Raw genomic sequence first — 13,586 nt, forward strand, 5'->3', positions numbered from 1 at the left:
TGCTGGCGGCCTGGGTTCGGATCCCAGGCCTGCACCAACACACTGCTGCTCCAGCCATGCTGAGGCCGCGTCCCATGTACAGCAACTAGAAGGATGTGCAGCTATGATGTACAACTATCTACTGGGGCTTTGAGGGAAAAAATAAATAAATAAAATTATAAAATTTTGATGTATTTTAAAAAAGAAAAGCAAGATGACCTCCAAAATCTAAGGAAGAATTTTGATATTGTAACTTTAATAAATTGAATATTAAACATTTATATAAAAAGTAAACTCCTGAATCATATTTTCTGTATACTAAAACAACCCCAAAACTCCTATCAATGGTGGAAAAGTAGGATACTTCCAGAAGATAAGGCCTCAAATCCCAAGAGTTGCCTTTGAGATAAAGACAACTGCAAACCTTGGTCATAAAGTGCTTGAAGAAAAAAGAAGTGCCTGCTTCCAGCCCCAGCCCTCCAGCCTTAAGGAAGCAGAGCTGGGCAGAAAAGACCAGGTCAAAGTGTCAAGACTTGTAGACAAGGGGGACACCTGGAAGCAGGGTCCAGGCTGGTCAGGGCCAGGTACACGCAGCTCAGTATCATTCAGCACAAACAAACCAGCACACCCAGGAATGGCGCTCAAGACAAGGGTCTGAAGAAATGAGTTAACAGCTGTCCACTTTTGTACTCTCCAAGAAGTTATTTGTGGGTGAGGATAGGGGTCTTGACCAAGGGTCTATAAAGATTTCACTGCACAGCCAGCGCAGTGGAGGTCAAGTGAGATGAACTGTTAGTGAAGCCTATTGGCCTGGCTGTGTCTGATAAATTGAATGGGTCTGTAGCCTGTAAATATATGCAATTTGCATAGGTAAAAGGAGACACCAAGGAGGTTTGTGAGAGAGCCCCTGAGGTAGGGCTAGGAGCATGAAAGACTCAGACTGGTGACCATTCTCCAGCCATGACCCCTCCATCTGGTCGAGTCTTGGCAAGAGAAGCTGCAGGCAGAAACTGATGGAGCTGTGTTTGCAAGGAATTCATGAGGCAGAGGGCTACACACAGCTGAGCTTTGGTGCCCATATGGCAAAGCTTGAGAAAGAGAGGACTTGGAAGCAGGAACATGCCTTCCAGTTGGTGTGGAAGATGCAAGATTCCATGAAGACTGGATTATATAGCATTGCTTTGGGTCCCCACGGGCTTCTAGGGGGTCATATACACTTCGATGTTGGTTGAATCTAGCCCACAGATTTGGTTTTTTGACCTGCAGATTTTTTTTTACTTGTGAATCTGAATACTTCTGGAGACAAATCCATGGCACAGTTATCAATGTTGTCATGCTAGTCGCTGGCAGGAGTGGCCAGAAAGGGGCTCTCCCACCCTCAAGGGGCAGACATCAGGAGGGGCCTCATGAGAGAACCCATGTGTATAATGTAGGCAAGGGCAAGGGCCAGTGAAATTTGAGTCCTTCCTACTTACATAATCACATGCGTACCCATGGTTCCTGGAGGCCTAGGGAAGCTTGAATTACGATAATAATAATTTATATTAGTGTCATTCTTCTAGTATATGAAATTATTTTGCTTTATTAGCTCATTTGATCCTCACAATCTTTTAATTGTTGTTTTCCTCATCTTACACATAAGAAAACAGGAGGCTCAAATAGGCAACTCCAGCAACATTCATTTACTTAACCTCATTCGTCAAATATTTATTGAGCACTTGCTATGTGCCAATCACTATTCTGAATCAGCACTGTCCAATAGAACTTTCTGCAGTGGTAGAAATGTTCTATATCTGCACTGTCCAACAACCCATTTCATGCCTTTGTGTAAATCAGAAAAAAGGCGCTTCTTCCTCAAGACACTGTATTTTCATCTGCAGAAAATTGCCATACTATATTGATTTTTTAGAACAAGATACTTTACTGTCATCTTGTAGAAAATTGTTTTTATTGTTGTTATAAGTACCAAATTTATCATATCTATATTGTGAAAAACACCTCCTTAGATGTGTCCCCTTTGTGCGGTACACAACCTATATACAACCATATGTAACAGAGGCTGTGATGAGTATAATATTGTGTAGGGAAATTCATGTGCTTGAATATAACTATGTTCAGATAGATGGTAGCTCATTGTCAGAAACTTAGGATTTCAAAAGCATTATAATTATGGTGGTTTGTTTCCAAATAATTTCTGAATTCATTTAGAGAATATGTCACTCATGGGTTTTATCTTTGTCTAGACTCACGATTCTGGATATTGAAACCAGGGGCCAACCTGCTTTAACTGTACTCAGTTTTCTGTTTGCAAAAGTAGTTAGATAATGCATTACTAGAGCACATCCTACAGATAACATCTCTGACGCTTGGGTCACCATGGTAACGGGTGCTTAAGTTTTTCAGGATCTGAGAGTCTACTCCTTCTCTAGTTCAGGCTGGTTAAGACCACCGACTCATCAACTGGGCCTGCTCAAATGATCGATAGGTGGTCACGTCTCGTGCTCATCTGATGATAGGTGACCTTCTGATGTCAGGGGTCAAAAACTCCACCCTCAGATCATGCTAATATCACCATTTTGTGAACATACATCCTATGAAGAGCCATGAAACTTGACTACACTTGTGAAGATCATCAGTTTCCTTACTTGTCCTTACCTCCGATCGTCTATCCCCACACTTCAGACCACCCTGCCCCTTTATCCCATAAATGTCCATAATCCCCATTTTGGAGGATGCGGATTTGAGATTTGGCTGTCTCCTCACGTGGCTGCCTTGTGAATAAACCCTTTCTCTGCTGCAAACTCTTTGTCTCAGTGATTGACCTGTTGTGTAGCAGACAAAACAAACCTGGTTCAATAACAAGGTGACAGGAGCATGAGCAAGAGAATGGGTGATAGAGATCCTTGATTTGAAAAACCTGCCAAGATAGAGCATGAGAGTCTAAATCAACAAGCTTGTAGTCTTATTTCAGCAAATAGGACAATGAAGATCTTCACCTTGAGTGATCCTTGGTTTTCTCTACTGGCGTTTTAGAGAAAGTACTTAGATGCCCCTTTCAAAGTCATTACTGGGTAGAGACATGTTTGCAATAAAAAAGAAAGGTTCTCCTTGCCTTTTGGCACAGTTCAAGCCACCTCAAAAAGATAAAAACCTATCATCTTCCCAAACCACTCCCACTTTCCCATAGCATTAAACATACTCAGCCAATTATGAACCAAATGAATGAGAAGACTAACAGTGTTTCAGTGAAGTGACACATAGTTCTTCACAAGAATTTTGAAGAGCACGTGTAAATATAGCATTAATTCATTTCCCAACATTCTGTATTGTACTATTATAGATATTTAGAAGAAGTTACCTCACACATCTTTAAAAAATACTATCACTAATTATTCTTTGGACCATGCTTTTGGGCTTACAAACAAATATAGTTTATTCAAAATTGTTTTTAAATGGTGCAGTCAGGTGATTTTAATATTCTCTCCATCCTCCTAGCACTGTCCAACAGAAATTCCTGTGATGATGGAAATGTATATGTGTCTGCTCCAATGCAGAAGTCACTAGCCACTTGTGGCTAGTGAGCACTTGGAATGTGGCTAATGACACTAAGGAACTGAATTTAGTTTGAATTAATTTAAGTTGCATTTTAAATAGTCACCTGTGGCTAATGGTTACCATATTATACAGTGCAGCTTATACATGCTCTTCCCTCTTCCAGGAATGCCTTTTTTCTGGCTTATTCATTTGTGAAACTCCTATGGATGAATGAATGAATGAATGAATGAACATGTTACTGTTAGACACTGTATATAGATGATGCAGATCAATAAAAATATTTAATGCTGACAGTATAATGCACTTAATTGCACTGTTTTGTGTCATCCAATATCTTTGTACGATATTCTAAAAAAGTTTTGGTTATTTGAATATTCTTGGGTTTTTTTGGTGATTTTGGATGATGAACAACTGGGAGTTTACTTTGGATTGGATAAGAGTTGCTGGGTTTTTTTCAAATCACATTCCAGCCTTTACTGATCCTACTTTCGAGTCAAAAAGCTAAATACACATCTGTTTTTATGAAATTGACTTAATTACCGATTCAAGCAAGTAGAAAAAATTGACATGTTATACTAGGGAACAAGGCTTTTTACAAGCAAGCTCTTCTGAAAGCAGAAAAAGGAAAGGCAAAGTGATGGAAATTTACTTTGCACATATTCTGCACAAACTGCCCTTTCAGAAATCAGCTTGGTGTGGCATGAAAGCCATGGCTGTGACAATGGCGCAGCGTGTGAGGCTCAGGAAAGGGCCAGAATGTGCTGCTTTTTGAAGAGTCCCTTTCATACGGTCCCTGCTTTGTTCCAAGCACAGGAGAATGACATGGGCAGCAATTAGAGTACTACAGGCCACCTTTTACTAGTTTCCATCCATAAAAGCTGTTTGAACATTTATTAGTATTTTTCCACTTGTCTTTTTTCCATCTGTCTCGCTCCCCTGTTTTAATCAGCAATCTTCTTTCACACTGAATGCAGATTTATTACCTTAAATCTAGGGCATTCTACTGATTTTTAAATTTTTATTTATTTATTTTTTTCCCCCAAAGCCCCAGTAGATAGTTGTATGTCATAGTTGCACAGCCTTCTAGTTGCTGTATGTGGGACACGACCTCAGCATGGCTGGAGAAGCAGTGCGTCAGTGCGCGCCCGGACCGAACCCAGGCTGCCAGCAGCGGAGCGCATGCACTTAACCGCTAAGCCACAGGGCCGGCACTCTACTGATTTTTAAAAGTGAGAGATTTGTGTAAAAGGGAATCTTACTTTTGAACCTGAACTAAAACATACATTAATACTAAGGAAATTCCCCTTAACAATAGTTAAAATTCCTTTCGTTGTGAACGACGGTCAGATGAGCTAGCAGTAGAGTGCTGGGGTGGAGCAGTCCTGACGAACAAGAAGTCAGCTAGGATCAAAGCCTCAGAAGCAGCTAAAGCTGGAAGAGGCCAAGGCCAACCCTCCCTTTACTGTGACAAGACAGTCCTAGAGAAGGCAGGGACTTGCCCAAAGTCACAGTAACTCAGTGGCAATGCTTAAGGTAGAACCCAGAATCTCTGACTCTCAGGAAGGTAGGCTTTCCATGGCCAATGCTTCTCCGTCTGTCCCACCAGAGAACCCTAATGGCAGAGGAGAACGAACACTCTTCCCTCCTCAGGTCACAGGAGACACTTCCTCCAAACTTAATATTTCACTGGGGTTTAGAGTGTTTTCTTAAGAATCTATAATAATTTACATTCTACCCTATAATACATCCATATCTGTGGTACTATCAAATAATATTTGAAATTTCTTCACCAATTTAAATTACCTAAATTTTTCTCCCAAAACATATTTGAGTAAAACTGATGTTTCAGAAAAATTCATCATTTTCTTACATACCTCTGGCATAATGCCACAAATCCCTGGGTGTATTTGAGAAGTACAGCAGGGCCAGCCCCGTGGCTTAGCGGTTAAGTGCGCGCGCTCTGCTGCTGGCGGCCCGGGTTTGGATCCTGGGCGTGCACCAACGCACAGCTTTTCCGACCATGCTGGAGCCGCGTCCCGCATACAGCAACTAGAAGGCTGTGCAGCTATGACATACAACTATCCACTGGGGCTTTGGGGGAAAAATAAATAAATAAATAAAATTATAAAAAAAAAGAGAAGTACAGCAGTCCATGAAACTGCAGAAATCAGGCAGTAGGCTGAAAAGAAATACTGAATTATCGCTACCTTTTCTTGATAGTGTCTCTCCAAATTAAGCTTAAAAATAGTATTTTTGATTTGGGATGAAGTCATAGTCTTTGTTTACTGCCATCTTCAGCTTCTGTTTTCTTAACCTCGTGAGAGGAATAGAGCACAATTCTATGCTAAAAGACAAAGGTCCTCTGATTTGTAAACTTTCTGGTAAGATGGAGATGAACTTGGAGAGAAAAAGTTGAATTATTAAATGTAATTTGGACTAAGCATAAATATGCTTTAATTGGTTATTATTATAATATCAGAAGAATTATGTGATATTAATCATTAATATTATAATTATATAATTATTCTATGTGGTTATGTAATTATTGTATATAATTATATTCTTATATATTATTATGTAATAATTATTAATCACATTGTGGTTATTGCTAATTATTATACTCAATATAAGTGAATTTGCATTATTAAATGTAGTTTGGACTCAGGTTAGCAAGCTTTATGGGTTGGATAAAAGAATGTGTGGGTCCAAAAATTTTATTGAAGTTGTCTGCAATCCCTTACAAGTAAATTTTTTATTTGAGTATTTTTTTTAAAAACTTCCAATTTTCTTTTTATAGTTGAAAAAGCTAAGACAAGAAAAAAATTTATTCCACACATCTATGGAGGATGCCAAGACATATATAAGGCATGGCCCCCACCTCCAGAAGCTTACAATGACAGTATTAGTGATGATGATTGATGATGACGACGACGATGTCACCTGATTGGTAGGAGGCAGTGCAGACCTGATTTCTTCTAAAATGACTATTGGGGTCCCATAATCCTGAATCAGCAAGGACAACCGAGGCACCATTATCATGAAATGAGCACTTACACCCATAGTAAAAACTTCCGTCTGATAAAACACAGAAACAGGCTTACACAATGCTTAGCCAAGTAGCCACGTTATCTCCAGAACTCAGATTTTGCTTTCATAACAGAGACCCAGTTCCCAGAGTCTCATCCCCAGAGCCCAATATCTGATCTGGATCAGTTTCCTTGCTTAATAGTAAACCTTTGCTCAGCACTTCATCTTTGCTTCCAGAGTCTTTATTTCTCCTTAACAGAAGAAAATAAGGTTAGAAAGGCAGGTGAGGACCAGCACTGAGTAAACGCATGCAAAATCATGACAAAACTGATAGGAATAGAAACTGAAGTTTTGCTTATACCTAGAAAGTGGTAAATGCAACACATTTGTCTGAAATCCCCAGTTAACTGCGGCATTTTTTACAGAAAAACTATTGTTTTGGGATGGAAAATTAAAAAGCAAATTGAACAGTTACAGTAAATAAGTGAAAAATTCTAGATGTTTAAACAAATCGATTCAATTGTTAGGCTCTTCTTTGTTGTATACATTAAGAGTTTTAGGTAGTATTACCAAAAGGTTAGGAACTACAAAGGTTAGGAGCATGACTGTGTCATTTTAGAACTAAATTTAAAGTGGAAAGAGGGCTGGCCCCGTGGCTTAGCGGTTAAGCGCACGCGCTCTGCTGCTGGCGGCCCGGGTTAGGATCCCGGAGCGCCCCGACGCACCGCTTCTCCGGCCATGCTGAGGCCGCGTCCCACCTATAGCAACTAGAAGGATGTGCAGCTATGACATACAACTACCTACTGGGGCTTTGGGGGAAAAAAAATAAATAAATAAAATTAAAGTGGAAAGAATGATCCAGGACAACAAAAGGGATTCAAAAGCGAAAGAAGAGGCAAAAGCAACTGATGCCTTGTACTGACTGAATGACCAGCATACTTGAGTGATTTTGTAGCCAATATCGTTGATTTTATTTTTATGTGTACCTTTTGAATTGGGTTACTTTACCATTAGAAGGCCAAGAGCTTGCCTTTTTCATCCTTTAAAAGTTATGATATGGGGCCCGCCCCATAGCTTAGCAGTTAAGTGCGCGCACTCCGCTGCTGGTGGCCTGGGTTCGGATCCTGGGCGGGCACCGACGCACCGCTTCTCTGGCCATCCTGAGGCCGCATCCCACATACAGCAACTAGAAGGATGTGCAACTATGACATACAACTATCCACTGGGGCTTTGGCGAAAAAAAAAGGATTGGCAATAGATGTTAGCTCAGAGCTGGTCTTCCTCAGCAAAAAGAGGAGGATTAGCATGGATGTTAGCTCAGGGCTGATCTTCCTCACAAAAAAATAAATAAAAAAATATAAATAAATAAATAAATAAAACATGTCATGCCTCCTTTTATGTTACATATTAATTTCAACTTGTTAATGACTGGTTTTTGTGGTGAGAATGGACATAGGACCCTTTCATTACGGTAATTTACAGTCCAATGTCCATTTATTTTAGAACAGATTGAAATTATTGGCAAGCTAAAGTTAATTTGTAACTTGCAAGTAAGAAATCCTGCAAGCCTGAGCACAATGTGTGATACTTTGGTTAAACTGTGAGCACTCTGTCTACACAAAATTTAGGATCTAAAGATCCCATGAGGATAATTTCTCTGGACTTGATTGGTGCCAGTCAGAAAAACAGTGTTTTTCATATTAAGAAATATGAATCTCACTTAGGTAGCTCTGAAGGAAGACAGTACAGTACATTTGATATAGAATATGCAAAATTAAGCCTACTTTTCCTCTTGCTCATTTCAACAGAAAAAGAGACCCTGATAAAACACCCAGGTAGGGGTATAGTTTGCTGCCTTGTCACACAAACAGTGAAAGAGAAAGGGGGTCTGGAACTTCAGTGATCATATTTTCACAACACTGAATGGTGATTATCCTCCTAATAAGTATAAAAAAGGATTATAAGTTTTATTGGTCTGGTCATTAGCCCCAGGAAAGAACTGGTCTCAGTTATTTGAAAAAGGAGAAAAAAAAATTCATTCTGCATTTTCAGTCTAATTTGCTTTTAACTTTTAGGGTAAAAAAAATGTCATGATAATTTTAAATATTTAACAAGCAATCACTGCATTTCATGGTATTTTTCTGGGCAGAACAGGTGAAAGCTTTTCATAGTGCCTAATAAATTGCTTGTTAGATAAAGCAAGTTTTGCCATGCTGCAGTGGGAATCCAGTGGTGAGCAGTAACATGTGGTAGACTTGGGTAAACTTTCATGAATAAATAGTAACTATAAAACTATGTTATATGCTCTGATAGTGGAAGGTCAACATGCTATAGGAATACACAGGACTTAACATAAACCAGGTGTTATGGACTAAATCATGTCCCCTAAAATTCATATGTTGAAGACCTAACCTATAGTACCTCAGAATGTGATGTATTTCGAGATGGGGCCTTTAAAGAGGTAATTAGGGGCCGGCCCCATGGTGTAGTGGTTAAGTGTGCACACTCCACTGCTGGCGGCCCAGGTTCGGATCCCGGGCGCACACCGAGGCACTGCTTGTCAGGCCATGCTGTGGCAGTGTCCCACATAAAGTACAGGAAGATGGGCATGGATGGGTTAGCCCAGGGCCAGTCTTCCTCAGCAAAAAGAGGAGGATTGGCATGGATGTTAGCTCAGGGCTGATCTTGCTCACACACACACACAAAAAAGAGGTAATTAAGTTAAAATGAGGCCCTTAGGGTGGGTCTTAATCCAATCTGACTGGTGACCTTATAAGAAAAGAAGATTAAGACACACAGAGAGACACCAGGGGTGCTTGCACAGGGAGACCATCTTGTAAAGAGGCAGCAAGAGAGCAGCCATCTGCAAGCCCAGGAGAGAGGCCTCAGAAGAAACCAAACCTGCTGACACCTTGATCTGGGACCTCCAGCTTCCAGAACTGTAAGAAAATTAACTTCTGTTGTTTAGGCCACCCAGTCTCTAGTATTTTGTTATGGCAGCCCTAGCAGACTAATATACTTATACTAATATAGGAATTAGGGAAGGCCTCCTGGAGAAAGGGGTGGTGTTATGAGAGGTTTGGGGATTCGATTGGAGACGTAAAAGAAACCTTCCACTCCAAACAAATGGACTGAAGGTATATTTTATTATATAGAGCATATAAAGGCAATAGTCCACAAACAGATCCAAATAGGTCAAATAATAAGAGGGAACAACATCAGCTTGACTGGAAAGGGAAAACATCCACATCGACTGAAGGGAAATGACACAAATCAATCGGAAAGAGAAACACCAGGTTGACTAAAAAGAGAACACATCAAATCAATTATTCACAACAAATCAATTACTTCACAACAAATCAATTACTCACAACATCCACACCCCACTGCTGGGTGAGTCCTGTCAATCGACATGGCTGGGTGGGGATCACACGTCCTGGGCAAGGTGTCCCTTTTACAGGTGGAACTCTCACTGGGCCTCAGTCTCCAGCGGTTTCTTATAGTATCAATAATTCCCAGAGTAAGCAGTTACAGAGCTTTTACAGAGCAAGCATTTAGTGTTTCCACGCACAAATGGTTAGCAGTGGCATATGTGCACTGAGCCTCCTGGCTATCGTCCCAGCCTGGCAGTTGTGTACGTGCATTATTTACCCTGGTTATCGTCCCAGCCCGGCACAGATGGCCAGTTTTTACACATTGCAACTATCTCTGTGGGAGAAGGGCCAGTTTCCACCACGCAGAAAGCAGCTTTTGTACTTTTTTTTGTGCTGGTGGCTGTAGGTCAATGGAGCGGCCAAACACGGCTGTACTCATGTCAAGACAGGTGGCTAGGCGAAGCAGACTATAGGAAAGATCATTTTAGGAAAAGAGAATAGCATGTGCGAAGGCCTAGAAGTGAGAGAGATCACACCTTCCAGTGACTTGAAAGAAGTTAAGTATGGCTGGTACATAATGTGCAAGAGGAGGGCAAAAGGAGGGGAGATGTCATGGACATCTGTCATTTTTGGCTGCCCAACATCTGAACACCCTTTGTGTTTTAGGAATCCCAGAATAGGTGGGAGGAAGCTTAAGGGGAGCAGATAGCCTTTCTTTGAGCTCCCTGGAAGCTAGGACATGGCATTTGACCTAAACACAGCCAGCTCATTTTCCTCTCTGGGGCTTTGACTCGGGAGAGGGGAGGGAGATGAAGGGCAAGATGGTTAGAAATGGTTCACAGTGCCCATGGTGGAATCCAGGGTCTAGCAGTAAGGCAGAAAGTGCCAGAAGCAACAGAGTACAGCTGTGTGACAACGTGTCCAATGGCAGGCATCAAGGTATCAAGATGGCAGGTACCTACAGCAGTAGACTAAGTAGGGTGACCAATTTGTCCTGGTTTGCTTGGGATTTTCCTGGTTTTACATCAGGATATCTCACATCCTGGGAAATCCCTCAGTCCTGACTAACCAAACTGGCAGGGTTGGTCTCCATAATTTAGGCAGATTGTTCCTGTGGTACAATTTCTGCTGTGCCTCACCTCCCTGAGCTTCTGTTGTTTTTCCAAGCCTTGTTCTTTAGCTTCTCTGATAATTCTATGAGTTACTTGATATCTTCCAAAAAATTCCTTTTCTGCTTAAGTTAGCAAGAATTGGTTTTTCTTCGCTGCAACAAAGAATCCTGAGTACTGAGACTGTGAAGGGCCTTAAAAGCCACATTATGGAGTTGAGACTTTGTCCAGAGGTCAATGCAGAGTAGGGAGAGAGGGGACCAAAAGGTTCTGAGCAGAGAATAATGTGATCAGATTTTCACTTAAGGATGATCACTTTGGCTACAGTGTGGAGAATAGATTGAATGAGAGCAAGATGGAAGAGTAAAAAGGAAGCAGTGAGAAAAGTTAGGAAGTTATGGTAACCAGACAGGCAAGAGGAGATGGTTGCCTAGACCCTCCAGGTGGTAGGGGGATGGAGAGAGGTGCAACGATTGGAGAGAAATGTAGCAAACTAGATAAACTTATTCATGAACAACAGACAACCAAGACCTTTAAGAACATTGACCCTTAGAGCATCAACCCAACATGGAAAACCAGACTGAACATGCCCATCCTCCCTCACCTTCCACAGAATAAATGTCCACAAGGCTGCTGCTTACTTGTTCCTGGCTGCTGGCCACTACAGATGATCTGCAGCTGCCACGAACAGCTGACTGTGAATAAAGGGAATATCGCACCTCTTACCAGAGCCACTGAGCCTTCCTTTCAGGCTATAGCAGAATTCTCATAGAACTATGTGCCCAGACGCTCTTAGTGACAGTCAGGTCTAAATCCACCTCCTCTCACATCCCTGCTTTCCTTGGACACCACCCAGAACACAAGTCATTCTGGTCAGCAGCCATACCCTGGTCCAACTCTTCCCAAAGCCCACTGGCTTTCTAAGCTCAGTTCTAGGCTCTCTTTTTCTTGTCCCTCTATATTCTCCTCCCCTATAGCAACCTCATTTATTCCCAGGCTTAAAGTCCATCGATTTTAGGAGTCAGTGAATCCCAAAAGTACATCTCCAGGTAGAATGTCTTCTCTGAGCTTTACGTCTTTATACACAATTGCCTACTCAGCATCTCTCTTTGCATATTTCCCAGGCATCTGAAGCTCAACATGTTCAAAACTAAATTTATTTTCTCTCTCAGGCCTGCTTCTCCTCTAGTATTCTCCATACTAATAAGTGGCACTAGCTTTTACTCCATTGCTTATGCCAAACTTGGGATTCATACTTGTTGCTTGCTTCTCACTCACCCCCACCTCTGTATGTGATTAATTACAAGCCCTGGCAATTTATTCAAAAAATATTGTTGAGAGCCAACTATTTTCAGGCACTTTTCTCGGCTGGGAATATAGTCTAGAACACAAAAGACAAAAATCTCTATTCCCTGTGGAGCTTATATTTTAGTAATACAAGCTATGTGACCCTAACATTTTGTCTACCAATATAGGTGTGTACTCAATAAATAGTAGCTGAATGACAATATTTAAAATGAAGGACCACTCCCTGGGCAAGTAACTGTCTCATGCTTACAGAGCAACCAAGTTTAAAGGAACTTGAATTTGTTTCCAATCCCCCCCCCAAAAAATTGAGGGGCTTGGAAATTTATAGCCTGGAGACCTAAAGAAATAACGAAAATTGTCTTATATATTGAAGTGCAGTAACTTGAAAGAAGCACTCTGCAGTGTTCAGTAATTAATTCAACAAATATGTAGTGAACATCTGCTTTGAGCTAGGTAGGCACTGTAGCTAGATACTATCAAGAATTGTGTACAATCTTACCCATTTCCAAGCTAACAAGCTGACAGTTTCATGAACGCTGGCAGAAAGTATCTGGGTCAGAGACAAAGGACTTTATTAACGATGGGGATACATTCAGAGAAATGCATCATTAGGCGATTTTGTCTTTGTGTGAGCATCATAGAGTGTACTTACACAAAGTAAGTAGCTGGTATAGCCTACTCCTAGGCTGTAGGGTACTAATCTTATGGGACCACCATCATATATGCGGTCAGTCATTGATCAAAACGTCGTTATGGTGCACACGACTGTATTCACAACCCAGCAAGCAGAGTGAGTTTCACATTCCCTTCAGTTCGCCTTCCCTCCCAAGTCCCATGGGGGTAGCCCAGGTGGATGCTGCACACGCGACAGGTTTGTGTCACAGCTGAGGAACCCTAAACTTAGGGAACCTCCATCTTTTATAATAGACTTCAAGCCAAAGTGCCAAGCATTTGCTCCAGAGGGAGACATTATCATTAACATACTGGACAGCAGCAAACCTGCCTTTTGCACTGTAAGAGGACGATGATCTCAATCTTCCAAAGCTGTTCCCTATACAAACATCTTTGAAAAAATTGCATGTCAGAGTTCTCCATAGAGACAGAATCAGAAGGATTCAGAGAGAGAGAGAGAGAGAGAGAGAGAGAGAGAGAGAGAGAGAGTGAGAGAGAGAGACACACACACACAGATTTATTGTAAGGAATTGGCTCATGCAATTGATGGGGGTGGCAAATC

The sequence above is a fragment of the Diceros bicornis genome, chromosome 9 (assembly GCF_020826845.1).
Source record: "Diceros bicornis minor isolate mBicDic1 chromosome 9, mDicBic1.mat.cur, whole genome shotgun sequence".
Classification (NCBI taxonomy): domain Eukaryota; kingdom Metazoa; phylum Chordata; class Mammalia; order Perissodactyla; family Rhinocerotidae; genus Diceros; species Diceros bicornis.